The sequence below is a fragment of the Pelophylax lessonae genome (assembly GCF_965119305.1).
Source record: "Pelophylax lessonae genome assembly, chromosome: 1".
In the NCBI taxonomy this organism is placed as follows: domain Eukaryota; kingdom Metazoa; phylum Chordata; class Amphibia; order Anura; family Ranidae; genus Pelophylax; species Pelophylax lessonae.
This window is the reverse complement of record NC_138768.1, coordinates 815,013,285-815,031,685: the sequence shown is the minus strand read 5'-3', so window position 1 is coordinate 815,031,685 and position 18,401 is coordinate 815,013,285.

The window sequence follows — 18,401 nt, the reverse complement described above, 5'->3', positions numbered from 1 at the left end:
ATATAGAAATCACACCGGCAACCAGTTAAAATGGTGAAAAATGTACTCAACCTTTCTGCTGTGTGTCTCTGTGTGCCACATGGAGTATGGAGAAGAGAAAGAGCAGCAACGAATTGTGTGAGAATTTAGGAACAAAAATTGTGGAAAAGCATTGATAAGTTTAAAGTTACAAGTCCATCTCTAGAGATCTTCATTTTCCTGTGTCCACTGTGTGCAACATTGTCAAGAAGTTGACAGCCCATGGCACTGTAGCTAATCTCCCTGGACGTGGACGAAAGAGAATAATTGATCAAAAATGGCAATGAAGGACTGTTCGATGATAAAGGATAAAGAACCTTGATCAACTTCCAGACAAATTCAAGCTGACCTTCAGGCACAGGGTACAACTATGTCAGCTCGCACTATCTGAATGAAAAGGGATGCTATGGCAGGATACCCAGGAGGACCCCACTGCTGACACAAAAACATAAAAAAGCCAGACTGGGAGTTTGCTAAAACTTACCTGAGGAAGCCAAAACCCTTTTGGGACAATGTGCTGTGGACAGACAAAACAACATTACAGCTTTTTGGTAAAGCCCATCATTCTACTGTTTTCAGCAAAAAGAAATTAGGCTTTTAAAGAAAAGAATATAGTCCCTACAGTCAAACATTTTGGAGGTTCACTGATGTTTTAGGGTTGTTTTGCTGCTTCAGGCGCTGGATGTCTTGACCATGTGCATGGCATTATAAAATCTGAAGACTAGAATTATGGGATGCAATGTAAAGCCCAGTGTCATAAATTTGGGTCTCCATCAGTGGTCATGGGTCTTACAGCAGGACAATGACCCAAAGCACACGTCAAAAAGCACCCAGAAATGGTTTAAGACAAAACACTGGAGAGTCATGAACTGGCCTGCAATAAATCCAGATCAAAACCCATAGAGCACCTGTGGAGTGATCTCAAAACAGCAGTTGGGGAAAGGAACTCTTCCAATCTGAGAGACCTGGAGCAGTTGCCGAAAGAAGAGTGGTCCAAAATTCCAGTAGAGGGGTGTAAGAAACTCATTGATGGTTATAGGAAGTAATTGATTTCAGTTATTTTTTCCAAAGGTGTGCTACCAAATATTAAGTTGGGGGTGCCAATAATTTTGTCCAGACCTTTTTTTTGCATGGAATGTGTCAAATTTGGCATTGTTTCTTGACTTTTTTGTGTCATACCAATACAAACAAAAGAAGTAAACATGAGAATGCCTAAACATTTGTAATTGCAACAATTTTCTGAGTGAAGGGGTGCTTTATCTAACAGAAAAGCAGGAGTGCCAATATTTGTGACTGTATAAAGTTAACTAGCCTCACTCAAGGCACAGCATTAAATGAATAAAAATGAATGCCGTTTGCTTCTTAATGGGATATAAGAACATAAATTAGGTATCTATTCATCACATCTGTAACAAACGGTCCAGAACCAATCGGAGAGGAGCCAGTCCTGGGGTTTCAAGCCATAGAGAATGGAATTTCCAATGTGCATTTCTATGTTAATACGTTTGTTTTTCCTGTATCAAAATAAAGTTAACCTGATAAATCCAATGTTTTGCCTTAGGGACCCGAGGGGACATCCAAAAGCAAGCAAATTTCTTTTGGGCTAAATACAATAAACAGATTATGGTTATATGAAGCAGTGAAGGGATAAATTCTTCATCAATTGCTCCCAATAAACATACAGGAGGATCCATTGGCACTGTAAGTGTACACAGCCAATATGGTATCAGTAGTCTCTTTCCAATACAGAGTTTCGGGCATCTCCATAGCAAGTGAATTAGGTCACCCTCCTGTCCCCTATATTTAGGGCAGAGAGGAGAATCATGTTTGCCACATCTAAATAGCTTCCCTGGCATACAGTAAGCTCTCTGTAACAGAAACAGCTGTGACAGTTTGTATGAAGGTGAAAATGAGCTAAGGGGAATGGATTGCAGGCACAATTCCCACGCCTCTCTCCCAAAATCTCCTATATCTTGCTCCCACATGCTCCTACATGGCAACCTAGTTGGTTCCTTTATAGTAGAGGCTAATGTTAATTCGATTCTAGAAATTATACCTTTTTTATTTCCGTCGAGCATCAACTCATGTCACGGAACCATGAACCAGACGTACAACAACAGATAAGTGAAAATAAGAAGGCTTTATTGAAAATCAAGCTGTAAAGCAAAAGTCCAAACGGATGGCAAAACCGAAGCAGAGTCTTTGCGAAGCCAGAGGTCAGGAGCCAGGAGGGTAGTCAGACGAAGCCGGGATCAGGAACCAGCAGGGTAGTCAGACGAAGCCAGGATCAGGGACCAGCAGGGTAGTCAGACGAAGCCAGGATCAGGAACCAGCAGGGTAATCAGACGAAGCCAGGATCAGGAACCAGAGGCAGCAGCAGTCTTAGAAGCATGTGAACACAGGAGGACCAAGCAAGGAACTGAAGCCACAGACCTCCTATATATATGAGCTAGGCATCCAGCTCCTCCCAGTGGGAAGGAGGAGCCACAGAGTGGGAGGCTACAAGAAACCCAGAAACCAAGATGGCCGCCAGCACATGTCAAACGAAGGAGAACAGCAAGAAGGTAAGACCATGACAACTCATTCACTAAAGGATGATCAACAATGGTGGAAAATCTAGCCTGGGCCTGTATAGCATGTTGTAGCTAGAGGTATCTAGAAAATTGCTGTCTGGGTAAAGCAAACTCCCACTGTAGGTCAAGGAATGACTTCAATAAAGTTTGGGAGTATAAATGAGAAACAGCATATACCCTGCTCCTAGTATGTCTGGAAACCCCTTAAGTTTACATAATTCCTTATAGGAGGGGTTATGCCACAGCGGTGTTTCCTTTAGAAAGCCTGCAATGCCCTGGTGGTCTTTAACTGTGGCCCACAGTTTCTGCATTAATGGTAAGGTGGGGCTCTCTGTTGAGATATTAGAAAATATTGCTTATAATTGTGACAGGAGTACATGGTCTGGCGTCCCTCCCAGTAACAGTCTGCCTTTTGGGTCATTGTGAGTATGCAGCCCTCAACCCCCCAGGTGCTGGAGCTGGGAAGCTAAAAAGTATAGTTTAGGGTTAGGAACTGCCAAATCCCCTTGGTCTTTACTATATTGAAGTGTGGTCAATTTTATCCTAGCTGATTTCTTTTCACCATTACATACAGTGCATCAGGAAAGTATTCACAGTGCTTCACTTTTTCCACATTTTGTTATGTTACAGCCTTATTCCAAAATGGATTAAATTAATTATTATCCTTAAAATTCTAGAAACAATATCCCATATTGACAACATGAAAGAAGTTTGTTTGAAATCTTTGCAAATGTATTAAAAATAAAAAAATTACATGTACATAAGTCTTTACAGCTTTTGCCATGACACTCAAAATATAGCTCAGGTGCATCCTATTTCCACCGATCATCCTTGAGATGCTTCTACAACTTGATTAGAGTCCACCTGTAGTGAATTCAGTTGATTGAACATGATTTGGAAAGGCACACAACTATCTATATAAGGTCCCACAGTTAACAGTGCATGTCAGAGCACAAAGCAAGCCATGAATTCCAAGGAATTATCTGTAGACCTCTGAGACAGGATTGTATGGAGGAACAGATCTTAGAAAGGGCACAGAAAAATGTCTGTAGCATTGAAGGTCCCAATGAGCACATTAGCCCCCATCATAAGTAAATGGAAGAAGTTTGGAAGGACTTTTTCTAGAGCGGGCCGCCTAGCCAAACTTAGCGATCAGGGGAGAAGGGCCTTAGTGAGGGAGGTGACCAAGAACCCGATGGTCACTCTGACAGAGCTCCAGCGTTTCTCTATGGAGAGAGGAGAACCTTCCAGAAGAACAACCATCTCTGCAGCACTCCACCAATCAGGCCTGTATGGTAGACATATGGAAGCCATTCCTCAGTAAAAGGCACATGACAGCCCAGCTAGAGTTTGCCAAAAGGCACCTGACGGACTCTCAGACCATGAGAAACAAAATTCTCTGGTCTGATGAGACAAAGATTAATCTCTTTGTCCTGAAAGGCAAGCGTCATGTCTGGAGGGAACCAGGCACCCCTCATCACCTGGCCAATACAGCGAAGCATGGTGGTGGCAGCATCATGCTGTCTGGATGTTTTCCAGCGGCAGGAACTGGTAGACTAGTCAGGATTGAGGGAAACAGGACAATGACCCTAAGCACACAGCCAAGATAACAAAGGTTTGGATACAGGACAATTCTGTGAATGTCCTTGAGTGGCCCAGCCAGAGCCCAGACTTGAACCTGGCTGAACATCTCTGGAGAGATCTGAAAATGGCTGTGCACCGATGCTCCCCATCGGACCTGATGGAGCTTGAGAGGACCTGCAAAGAAAAATGGGAGAAACTGCCCAAAAATATGTGTGCCAAGCTTGTAGCATCATACTCAAAAAGACTTGAGGCTGTGATTGGTGCCAAAGGTGGTTCAACAAAGTATTGAGCAAAGGTTGTGAAAACTTATGTACATGTGATTTTTTTTGTTTAGTTTTTTTAACAAATTTGAAAAGTTTTTAAACAAACTTCTTTCACATTGTTATTATGGGGTATTGTTTGTAGAAATTTGAGGAAAACAATGAATTTAAATCCATTTTGGAATAAGGCTGTAACATAACAAAATATGGAAAAAGTGGAGCGTTTATTTAACTCATTGATAACTCCTATAGAGTAGACATATATCCCAATGGGACACGCAATCAAAGCAACATTTTCTTCCTTCCAACATTGACAGTTATACCAAAAAAAGACCTACCTGTAAAGGATCAGTGCTCACAAATTAATTACTGCTGCCCTAGCTGAATGCTGATTTTTTTCCTGAAAAATGTCACACCCAGGTCCCACTTGGAATCCTACAAATCTGGAGTGGTGAATTTATTTTCCAATGATTTTTATTGAAGATACATTTTGACAGATAATAAGGTTCTGAACAACACAGGTACAAGTTCAACAACAGTGTTATAACAGTGGGTGTGAAGCCATTACATTCTGGTCATTGCACAACTATACCATATCAGAATTACTATCCACGACCATCTCTGCTTAAGGTAGAAGATGAAAGTGTGTGAGATACCTACAGTAGAACTCACTAATCGAGGAGGGTTTATTTACTGTGAGCATAGCAATTTTAGTACTAACACTTATAACAGTTCATTACTATTATGCCATATTGATTTTAAAAAGCACAGGTGAGAATGAGAGAAAGAGAAAGAAGGGACTCTTGTGCAATAGAAACAAATTTGCTATAATAAAGACACATTACCAAATTTAAGCTAGGCTTGGGGTAACCTTAAAGCCCGCTATCAAACTTGTGGAAACCAGAATCATAGCAGTTAGAAATTGTATGGGGAAATGGATAAAGAATGAAGAAAAGAGAAAGAGCAAAGATTAACAAGCGCTCACAATGCTCAGGACTACTGACCTCTCCCTCTGTTCCAACCTACATGGTGACTGAAGATATCTAATCCAGGGGTTCCAAACCTTATCAAAGCAATTTTGTTGGTCATAAAGGATACTAGTCCATTTTTCATTTATCATGATCCAGGAAATTTTATTTTTCGCTAATGCCTAATTTATCAGGGGTTTTTCCATGCTTGCACTGGTGGTCTTTGATGCCAGGTAGATAGAAAAGGTCAAGATCCGCAGATTTCTAGGTAACTTGCTCGAAAGTTCAAAAAATAAGGCTGTCTTGACATTTTTGGGTATATTCAGTCCAGTCACCGAATAAATCAAATTATAAATTCTTACCCAAATCTGTTTGACTTTTGGGCACGTCCACCAGATGTGGAGCATGGTACCCTCCTGGCCACACCCCCTGAAGCAGAGAGGTGATGCATCTGGGTAGGTCTTGTCTAATCTCGTTGAAACTAGATCCCATCATGACAGTACCTTATAATTCTCCTCCACTAGGGAAGTGTTTAGAATTCCCTTGTGCACGATGGAGTATTGACTTTAATAGTCCCTTGAGTCTCTTACTAGTTCCTCCTGCTGGTCTCCACATGTCCAGTAGTGATGTGGGAGGAAACAATGAGAGCTGCAGAGAAACACAGAAACACGGAAATCATAACTCCTCAGCAAACTTTGGAAGGACCATTTCTCAGGATTGGAACGGCACTCAGCAGTACAGACAGCAGAAAAGGTAAATGTGTAAAGTGTGTCTTTTTTTCTGAAATTCTGGTATAGCAACAGGGTCACTTTAATTGTTGGGACTATGTAAATAAGTGCCTTTGCAGTGCTTGGTGATTGTTTGAGTAGCTGACAAGTTCTGGAAATCTTGGACCATAGATCTGCCAAAATATGTATTCCTTTCAAACCATAGATTGGTGCAGAAGGACCATTTGGTCTATTCATTCTACTCTAAGTTCTTACTCATCCTACTCAAAGAACATCAACTGCTTTTTTCTCATTGTCATCACGTATGATGACTCCATGTTTCCTGAGAAGGGAAGTTACAAAAGACAGACACCGGGCTCACTTCAAATAAGAATTAAATTACGCTTCCCCTTGTGTTATGTTTTTATCTCCCTCTGAGACAACCGCAACTACAGTATACACCTTGCAAAGAGTTTGCCTACGTGACTGCGTTCACAATGGCCTTACCTATGAATTTTGCACCCTCTTCCTTCCTGTTCCAAGCAGATCAATAGCTTTTGGAAATGTGAAAAGGCTGCCAAAGAACCTAAACAAAGAAGCGCACTTGTAAGTATCCTGCTTGTATCAGCTGATAAATGGCCCCCTCTTTAAGGAACTTATCTCTTAAGGACTTGCAGCATGAGAAATGGCATCATTTGTAGTGTTTGCTCTGCTGGACGACTGAAGCAGGATCCATTTAAAAGATAGTGAGATACTGTCGACAGCAATAGACAGGGTAATTGCAGAGCCACTACTGTGGTATAAATTACATCACTCTAAGTGGTGGAATGGCCTGAAGAGAACGAAAAAAATTCTGACAATTTACTTGTCCCACTGCCCTTTTGACTGCTTATCGGAGCCGAGCAGAAGAAAAGAGCCGAGGGTGAAAAAATTAAGTATTGATCAAATTAACAGTTTTTACCGATCTCTTAAACAGAAAAAAAAGGAGTGGAACAATTAAATTTAGAACACAAAAGACTAGGCAGGATAACTCTTGACCCCGAGATGGCAAAGCTATCTGAAGTAGAAAATACAATCGTGCTTCGGAATTGTCTTTCTATTACAAATGTAAGTGATGGGGGTTTGTTGAGAGTAATAGCTTACTTAAAGGCTGCCTGGTGAATGAAGGAACAGGATCACATCTCCTCTGTTTGTTCTAGATTTTTTTTTTTTTTATGTATTGTTTTAGCCAGGAGGTTAATAATGGGCCAAGAGGGTGCATAGCAAAAATTGGGCTCAGTGATTAACTTAGAATAAACCCATTTCATAATCGGCAGGCTGCAATCTAACCAAATGGTTTCCCCCCCTTGCTGTGTTACCTTGATATATCTATTAACATTACATGGACTACAGCCTAACCTTACAGAGGAGCTGTCACAGGCACATGACACAATATTAGATCTTATTGTTTTTTTCCTCAGCAACATTTATAAAGTAGATGCAGAAAAAAAATGAAAATTTTTCAATATGTATACTATGCAGTATAAATACGTGTAGCGCAGTATACAGAATGGAGTGGTGTGAAACAAGGCAACGCAGAGTATATAGCCTGCAGAATATAATGTCTACAGTATGCAAGACACAGTGCAGTGTATGGAGTGTGCTAATCCACATCATGTAACATACAGTGATGTATATGGTGGTCCACGGTTTGTAAAATACAACGTAGCATATTGCATGCGAGAGTCCTGAGTATGTAATGTACAACACAGCATATGGAGCATAATGGTATAGAGTATGTAACATAAATTACAGCAAATAGAGTCTGATGGTCCAGAGCAGGGTTTCTCAACCAGGGTTCTGTGGAACCCTGGGGTTCCTCCTGAGGTTGCTAGGGGTTCCTTGAGCAATGGGCAATTTCTGCCTCTCAGATAAGTTTCCAATGACACCATTGTTCCTTTTAGCTATCTGTAAGGGGGTAATTATTCCCAATGATGACAAGAGTAAGGAACATTCTTCCCACTGACTGTCACACTAATGTGTCATGAGTTGTAGATTTTTCATTTTTAGCAGGGGTTCCCCGAGACCAGAAATTTGTTTCAAGGGTTCCTCCATGTTGAAAAGGTTGAAAAAGACTGGTCCAGAGTATGTAACACAAAGTGCAGCTAATGGGGCTTGATGGTTCAGATTATGGAACGTACAGAGCACCAAACTGACTGAGGTGGCTCATAGCATGCAATGTACAGTGCAGCATATGGAGTGTAATGATCATCAGTATGCTATATACAGTGTCTGCCTTGTGGAATCTGCATTCCACCACCACCATTATCATGCCCTATGCCCTAGTCACACAGATCACTATTTGCAGCACTAATACCTTTATTCCTGGTTGCTTTGTCTTGGTGGTGGGGACCAATAACTCCTTTGTCCTGTGTAGGATTGTGGTGAAGAATATGTGCACTTCTATCAATTAAATTAAATATTTGAGATATACCAACAACCTCATTGATTAGTATATACCATCTAAGGTAATCGTACAGGACTTTTGAGATACCAAAGGATTCTCTCAGTACACATATATTAATAAATGAAGAAATATATATTTTTAAATGTTTCAATAAAACATAGTATTGCCATAATTAAGAGTTATCACTGTACACCTCCCTGCCCATGTTTTAACATTACCATATTTGGAGTATCTACATATTTTGTCCCTACATTTTACTGGATACTACCATAATATATGTAGCGCTACCACCAAAGGGGCTGCTGGTAATAACTGTTTTTTTCCTAAATGTACAAAGCTGCCCACCACAGCAAGCATCAGTCTTTCCACTCCAGCTCCAATAACACAGTCTAGGGGATGTCTTTTTAAGATGCATTGCTTGAAGAAACTTAACAGGTGAGTGCTTAGGGCATGGGATACTCCAAAATAGCAATTAGAGGACAATGTTGGACAGTGAAAACCCTCACAGCTGATGACCATGAGGCAAGTTTCTTTGGCATCTGGTTACCTTGCAGCTATGCACTAACTACTGGTAGCCAGTGCAAATTCCAGAACACTACTGAGTCACAAGGAGAGTAACACTCACTTTACAAAATCTGTAAAATATGAGCATGTATACATCATAATCTATAATTTATGCTGACCTTTTACCTGTTCCTCATCCATATATTCCTCTTTGCAATTTAGCCAGCTTTTAGCCCCATGACAAAGAACGGTGAGAAGAACATTGTTTCAAAAGCAATAATATACACATGTCTAGAAAACCATAATGATATATCTCAATGTTTATATGTACATATAGTTAGAAAATGAACTCAAATAGGGAAAACGCAACAGAGTTAGTATATAGCAGGGGTCACCAAACTTTTTAAACAAAGGGCCAGTTTATTGTCCTTCAGACTTTAGGGGGGGCGGACTGTGGCCAAAGGGAGCGGACATTTTCCTGGCATCAGTTAGAGTAAACATTGCCACATTTGATATTGGGGAGGAATAGTTCCCCATCATTGGTATCATTGGGAGGAATAGTGCCCCATTATTGATGTGAGCGGGAAAATTGGTGCCCCATTCTTGGTGTCAGTAGACTGTAAAATAATGTCTCGTATCAGTTGGAGAAATGGTGCCCCAAGGGCCGAATAAAAATCAAATGGCCACATTTGATCCCAGGCCACAGTTTGGGGACCACTGGTGTAAATGATTGATTATGATAGTGTATCTGGATGGTGTCCACTGTTGCTTGGTCACAAACAGTTTATGCTACATTCATTAAGAGAAGACTAGATGTGAATAATGTTTCTAATATATGAGAAAATTTTACTAAATATTGGACAATCTCCTATTTACAATTTTATTTTGTAGATTGGTTACTAACCACACACTCCTGAGGAAGTTTAAATCAGTTATACAAAAAGCATAGAGTTATGGGCTCAGCAATACCACCACCATATTTCTGATGTGATAATAATTGTATACTATGGTAGTATCTAGTAAAATTTATGGAAAAAATTTGCAGATACTCCACATATGGTGTTGTTTAGACGAGAGCAAGGAGATGTACTCTGACAACTTTTAATCATTACAAAAATAAAATATTAAATAAAATATATTGCTCCAGTATATGTGCACCAGGATACTCTTTTGCACCTCATATCCTGTACAATTACAACAAAAAGTGTATATCTATTATTAAATTATATATATAAAAAATACAACTACAAATCAGGGTTGGAGGAAACCTCTTTAATGGAGTATCAGAAGTGCACACCTTGGCCACCTTGCAGAGGAAAAGAGCCATCAGTTCCCACCTGTTCCCATCTGTTGGAAAGGAAATATGGTCAATCCTAGCATAAGACTGATGTGTGCATGAGAAAAGGGTATAATCTCGTTTCGTGGGGTTCATTTCCCTCCAAGCGTCAGTTAGTCAATGCTGGAAGAGTAGTTTGGCGATTTTGAGGCTTCTTTTAGGGGATCGTTGCAATTTAGGGGGTCTAGACTCATCAAGTCCCAGGTTGAAAGCGGTATTTGAGTCCCCTCCATAGATCACCGTACCCTTCAAAAGTGGGCTAAGTGTACTGAGAATCATCCTGGCCCTGATTGGGTGCATAGTAGGAAATCAAAGAATATAGGTGGTCCTCTATGAGTCCAGTCACTAGAATAAATCTGCCCAGAGATCCCTGTGTATTAGTTGGGGAGGGAATTTACAGCTTTTAGAGAAAAACACGGCCACTCCCCTAGTTTCATCCATTTGCTAGAAAAAACTGGGGATATTTGGCGTGAAGGAAGGATGGGTTATACCGCCTTGGGATGTGAGTTTCTTGTAGGAGAACAATATCTACCTTTAGAGATTGAAATGAATGAAGGATTTCCTACGTTTCACAGGTGAATTTATTCCCTGTGCATTGTGAGACACAATACGCAGAGGGGATGAGGAGACATTTTTTTCAGGCATAGAGCAGAGGGGGGAGAACCCATGTCTTCAGTAGAGGTGTACCGAACTGTTCGCCGGCGGACAGTTCCCGGCGAACTTAGCATGTTCGCGTTCGCCGCTGCGGGCGAACATATGCGATGTTCGGTCCGCCCCCTATAATACATCATTGAGGCAAACTTTGACCCTGAACTTCACAGTCAGCAGGCACATTTCCAGCCAATCAGCATACCTCCCTCCCACACCCTCCCACCTCCTATAAATAAGCAAGGGCAGCATCCATCTTAGATCATTCTGAAGCAGTGTGTTAGTGAGAGCAGGGAGAGCTGCTGCTGCTGCTGTTAATAGCTAGGGACAGTTGTTAGTCAGTGTTCCTGGTCTTGCTAGTCAGTGTTCTTGGTCCACTACTGCTGTAAGGACAGCATCCTGACAGCACCCCAAAAAGCCCTTCTAAGGGCTGGTATTTGTGTAATTTATATATATATATATATATATATATATATATATATATCTAGTGTCCCCAAAAGCCCTTTTAAGGGCTGGTAATTGAGTTTTTTCTTTATATATATATATATATATATATATATATATATATATCTATTGTACACTACAGTTGCCTGCCCGCTGTGTGTGAGAGGCCACAGACCCACCACAGACTGTACTGTGTGCACACCACACTCATTTCGGGTGGCACAGGCACAGTACCTTGCATTTTAAAAAATATTTTTTTTTTCCTCTGTCATAATTGCAGTGAGTGCTGTGTCAGGTCCACAGAGTGTACTGTACCCACTGCAGTGCACTGCCCACCACTGATATATATACGGTGGCACAGCATCTTGTTGCAAATTGAAAAAAAAATATATATTTTTTATTATTGCAGTTGCCTGGGCTGCCAGTGACTGTCAGGTCCACAGAGTGTACTGTGCCCACTGTAGTGCCACTGCGTGCCCACCCACCACTGATATATACGGTGGCACAGCAGCTTGCAAATTAAAAATATATATATTTTTTTATAATTGAAGTTGCCTGGGCTGCCAGTGACTGTCAGGTCCACAGAGAGTGTACTGTGCCACTGCCCACCCACCACTGATATATATACGGTGGCACAGCAGCTTGCAAAGTAAAAAAATATATATATTTTTTTATAATTGCAGTTGCCTGGGCTGCCAGTGACTGTCAGGTCCACAGAGAGTGTACTGTGCCACTGCCCACCCACCACTGATATATACGGTCGCACAGCAGCTTGCAAATTAAAAATATATATATTTTTTTATAATTGCAGTTGCCTGGGCTACCAGTGACTGTCAGGTCCACAGAGAGTGTACTGTGCCACTGCCCACCCACCACTGATATACACGGTCGCACAGCAGCTTGCAAATTAAAAATATATATATTTTTTTATAATTGCAGTTGCTTGGGCTGCCAGTGACTGTCAGGTCCACAGAGAGTGTACTGTGCCACTGCCCACCCACCACTGATATATACGGTCGCACAGCAGCTTGCAAATTAAAAATATATATATTTTTTTTATAATTGCAGTTGCCTGGGCTGCCAGTGACTGTCAGGTCCACAGAGTGTACTGTACCCACTGCCCAACACTCCTATAGGGTGGCACAGCACCTTGCACTCATAGTACAACACATTAAAAAAAAAAAATGACAGGCAGAGGCAGGCCACCCCGCAAGGGCCGTCGTGGTCATGGTGCTGTGATTTCCTTAGGCCCTAGAATAATGCCCAGTGTTCAGAGGCCACCACAGACCCTGAACTCAAAAAATTCTGAGGACATAGTTGACTGGCTTACACAGGACACCCAATCGTCTACAGCTTCCGCTCGGAACCTTAATGCACCATCCTCCTCCAGCTCAGCTTCGGGCACCTCTCAATTTACCACTCGCCAGCCCGCCGGCACCACCACCAACACTAGCACCACAGCCGCTTCACTTGATCCGTCAGAGGAGTTATTTTCACATCAGTTGGAAGAAATAAGTGATGCGCAACTATTAGTGCCAGAGGATGTAGATAACGGGGATATGTCTCAGTCAGGCAGCATTATACACATGGACGTACATTGTGATGATGATGATGATGATGATGATGTTGTACCTGCTGCTGCTGCCTTTGCTGAGTTGTCAAGTGAAGCGGCTGATGATGACGATGTGTCTGTGGATGTCACCTGGCTGCCTGCTCGAAGAGCAGAAGAAGAGGGGGAAAGTTCAGATGGGGAGACAGAGAGGAGGAGGAGGAGACGAGTTGGAAGCAGGGGGAGGAGGTCATCGCAAGGAGCTAGTGGCGCAGTCCGACAGCATGTAGATTTGGCACCCGGGGTCAGCCAGACAGCACGCCAATCAACGCAAGCTGTTGCCACCACCAGAATGCCGTCCTTGCAAAGCTCAGCAGTGTGGCATTTTTTTTGTGTGTCTGCCTCTGATATCAGCGATGCCATTTGTAACCTGTGCCAAAAGAAACTGAGTCGTGGGAAGTCCAACACCCTCCTAGGTACAACTGCTTTGCGAAGGCACATGATCTCACATCACAAACGCCTATGGGATCAACACATGAGTAAAAGCAGCACACAAACTGAAAGCCACCATCCTCCTCCTGGTCCAGCATCTTCAGACACGTCAACCACTGCTGTCCTCCATGCCCCCTATCAACAACCCGCTCCTCCGCCTCTCACCTTCAGCAGTTCCTGCTCATCTGCCCACAGTCAGGTGTCTGTCAAGGAAATGTTTGAGCGTAAGAAGCCAATCTCACAGAGTCACCCTCTTGCCCAGCGTCTGACAGCTGGCTTGTCGGAACTCTTAGCCCGCCAGCTTTTACCATACAAGCTGGTGGAGTCTGAGGCCTTCAAAAAATTTGTCGCTATTGGGACACCGCAGTGGAAGGTACCCGGCCGAAATTATTTTTCACAAAAGGCAATCCCCAACCTGTACTCTATTGTGGAAAATGAAATCATGTCACGTCTGGCACACAGTGTTGGGGCAAGGGTCCATCTGACCACTGATAGCTGGTCTGCAAAGCACGGTCAGGGCAGGTATATCACTTACACTGCGCATTGGGCAAACCTGCTGGCGGCTGCCAAGCATGGAATGCGTGGCTCTGCTGCAAAGGAGTTGGTGACACCGCCACGACTTGCAGGCAGGCCTGCTGCCACCTCCTCTACTCCTCCTACTCCATCCTCTTTGCTAACCTCCTCGGCTGAGTCCTCTTCTGCTGTTGCGTCTTGCTCCACACCAACTGCACCCCCCCAGCTCCCCAGGGGCTATTCCACATGCCGGATATGACAGTGTCACGCTGTCTTGGGGTTGACTTGCCTGAAAGCAGAGAGTCACACCAGACCAGCACTACTGTCCACCCTGAACGCACAGGTGGATCAGTGGCTGACCCCGCACCAACTGGAGATCGGCAAAGTGGTGTGTGACAACGGAAGCAATTTGTTGGCGGCATTGAATTTGGGCAAGTTGACACATGTGCCGTGCATGGCACATGTGTTGAATCTGATTGTACAACGCTTTGTGCAGAAGTACCCAGGCTTACAGGACGTCCTCAAGCAGGCCAGGAAGGTGTGTGGCCATTTCAGGCGTTCCTACATGGCCATGGCGCACTTTGCAGATATTCAGAGGCGAAACAACATGCCAGTGAGGCGCTTGATTTGCGACAGCCCGACACGTTGGAATTCAACACTGCTAATGTTCGACCGCCTGCTCCAACAAGAAAAAGCGGTCAACGAGTATTTGTATGACCGGGGTGCTAGGACAGCCTCTGCGAAGTTGGGTATTTTTTTGCCACGTTACTGGACGCTCATGCGCAATGCCTGTAGGCTCATGCGTCCTTTTGAGGAGGTGACAAACCTAGTCAGTCGCACCGAAGGCACCATCAGCGACATCATCCCATATGTTTTCTTCCTGGAGCGTGCCCTGCGAAGAGTGCTGAATCAGGCCGTAGATGAGCGTGAAGAGGAAGAGTTGTGGTCACCATCGCCACCAGAAACAGCCTTACCATCGCTTGCTGGACCTGCGGCAACACTGGAAGAGGAGTCTGAGGAAGAGGAGTCAGAGGAGGAATGTGGCTTTGAGGAGGAGGAACACCAACCACAGCAGGCATCCCAGGGTGCTCGTTGTCACCTATCTGGTACCCGTGGTGTTGTACGTGGCTGGGGGGAAGAACACACCTTCAATGACATCAGTGAGGACGAGGAATTGGACATGAGTAGCTCGGCATCCAACCTTGTGCAAATAGGGTCTTTCATGCTGTCATGCCTGTTGAGGGACCCTCGTAAAAAAGGGTAAAGGAGAACGATCTGTACTGGGTGGCCACTCTACTAGACCCCCGGTATAAGCAGAAAGTCTCTGATATGTTACCTAATTACCGGCAGGCGCAAAGGATGCAGCAGCTACAAAATAAGTTGAAAAGTATGCTTTACACAGCATATAAGGGTGATGTCACAGCACAACGGGAATCCAACAGGGGAAGAGGTGAAAGTAATCCTCCTCCTACCACCACAACCACGCCGGCAAGGAAAGGACGCTTTACAGACGTCTTGTTGATGGAGGACATGTGGAGCTTTTTTAGTCCTACGCATCGCCACAGCCCTTCGGGGTCCACCCTCAGAGAACGACTCGACCGACAGGTAGCAGACTACCTTGCCTTAACTGCAGATATCGACACTCTGAGGAGCGATGAACCCCTTGACTACTACTAGCGGCTGCAACAATACCTGTTTTTTCATGCATGTGTACATGCCTAATTTTTCTGGCCTCTGGTGCTACACTGTGGCTGCAAAAAAACAAACAAAAAAAAAAGGCACATACATGTGTCAATTCCCCTTCGTGATCATTACCTTGTTGTGGTGAAGGGGCTTGCGTATCACAATGAAGCAATCACCTCTAGGAGTGTGTTGGCAATGTTGGCACACCCCAGATGATAAGGTCGTTGCTTCATTGTGAACAGACCAAAAGCGATCAGCATGATAATTTTTCATAGAAAAAACATTAATTTTCTTTAATTAAAAAAAAAGAGGACAGCCTCTGCGGAGCTGGGTATTTTTTGGCCGCGTTACTGAATGCTCATGCACAATGGCTGTAGGCTCATGCGTCCTTTTGCGTGACAAACCTGGTCGGTCGAACCCAAGGCAACATCATCGACCTCATCCCATATGCGTTTTTTCTGGAGCGTGCCCTGCGAAGAGTGCTGGATCAGGCCGTAGATGAGCATGAAGAGGAAGAGTTGTGGTCCCCATCACCACCAGAAGCAGCCTTGTCGTTGTCGATTGCTGGATCTGTGGCAACGCAGAGAGAGGAGTCTGAAGAAGAGAAGTCAGAGGAGGAAGGTGGCTTTGAGGAGGTGGAAGACCAACCACAGCAGGCGTCCCAGGGGGCTTGTTGTCACCTTTCGGGGACCCTTGGTGTTGTACATGGCTGGGTGGAGGAAGAGACCTTCAATGACGTCAGTGAGGACAAGGAACGGGACATGGCTAGCTTGGTATCCAACCTTGTGCAAATGGGGAGTTTGCGGTTGTGCAAATGGACTGACTGACTGTTGGCCAATGACCAGGTGACAACTGCACCCTGTTGGAGGCAGGGGCGCAGCGCAAGGTAGTGAACCCGATAGCAGACTGCTGTGGATGGACCGGAACATGAGCCCAAGATTCCCCAGGGCGCGGAGTCTAAGACCCAGCAGGTGTTCACCATAGCCTCTAGTGGTGAGGATGGACTTGGCTGCAGCTGGGCCCAGGTCACGGCCCCTGGGGTCCCCCAGGTCATGCTCCGTAGGGAGAGAAGGGAAGCAGCCACTCAGGACACACGGAATGGTGATGGGTAAGCCAAGGTCGGGGTAACAGCCAAATAGGAACAGTCAGAGACAAGCCAAAGTCGGTACACAGTAGATCAAGCACACAGGAAACAGGACACTAGCAACAGGGAACAGCAAAGCTAGCTGGCCTGCAGTGCACTGGTTAATATAGACTTCCTGTAATGGCCTGGGGTGGAGCCAAACAGGGAGGAGGGATGATAAAAACAGCCAGAAGGAATAGTCTGGCCCTTAATGCAGACATGAGGAATGAGGAAGGATCAGGAGGGACAGGTAAACTACCAGACATTTATTGCATGTCCATGACAATGGGGAGTTTTGTATGTCAGAGTTTGGTCAGACTGTCACTGTGAAGCGGGCATAACCCTTACACTATAAATATAATAAATAAGAGTAAAAATCTGCCTAGTTGCTATTTCAACGATATTGGTGACCAATCCAGATTGTACTGTGTATGGTGTGCTATCCAAAAATGTAAAATAAAATAAACCTGTGTGATATAAATTGTTGAAAACAGCACTTTATATTTGGTAACACTGTATGATTATTGAAGCGGATTACACATTTATTGATATACTCAGCATTGGAATCACATGAAAACATTGACTTTTCACGAAACAATTTATATCACACAGGTTTATTTTATTTTATTTTGTATTTTTGGATAGCACACCATACACAGTACAATCTGGATTGGTCACCAATATCGTTGAAATAGCAACTAGGCAGATTTTTACTGTTGCGCAACACTATTTATTGTATTTATAGCACAGAGCACTTTCTGAGGAGTGAGGTGTTTGCGGCAGTTGTAAAATCTAGATTAGGGGGGTAGCTCGCAGGATTCCAATCTGATTTTGAGTAACCCTTACACTACCTGATTGATACAATATACCTGATCGTATACACACACTGGATGTTTTAAAGAACGTTATTCCAAACAATTTAGGAATGTTAGGTGATTTATGCCCTTTATGGAATAAAACACAACTCTGCGTCAGTAATGGATATAGAAAAGACTGCGCTACCCTGGTAATATTCTGTGACAGTATAAAAATAAAAGTGCAAGTGCAATCTTGTAAACAATGCTCATGTAATACCTTATTGCTGAATGTTCAAAATAATAATCAATAAATAATGACTGTGGGATACCGTGATGACTCTAAAAGTGCACGTGCTTGAGTGATAAATAAACTATATGAAATTGCTTTACATATAAATTTACCACACAAAAAATTACAATATATTAAATAAATATTAAATAAATAAATATAATGAATATAATAAATATATGTGAAAGTCCAGTAAAAATGAGTCCATAAAGTGAATACAAAAAGTGAATATAAAATAGTATGTGCAAAAACGTGCTACTAGAAAACTGAGTATTAGAATAGGGGAACACTTAAACAACATAAGAAAGGGATTCAAGAAACATAGCCTATCCATGCACTTTAGAACCCACCACAATAGAGATCCCACACTAGCCACATTTTGTGGTATCGATACAGTGGAGCCACATTGGAGAGGGGGAGATAGGAGAATAGCCATATCAAAAAATGAAACTTTTTGGATATGTGAA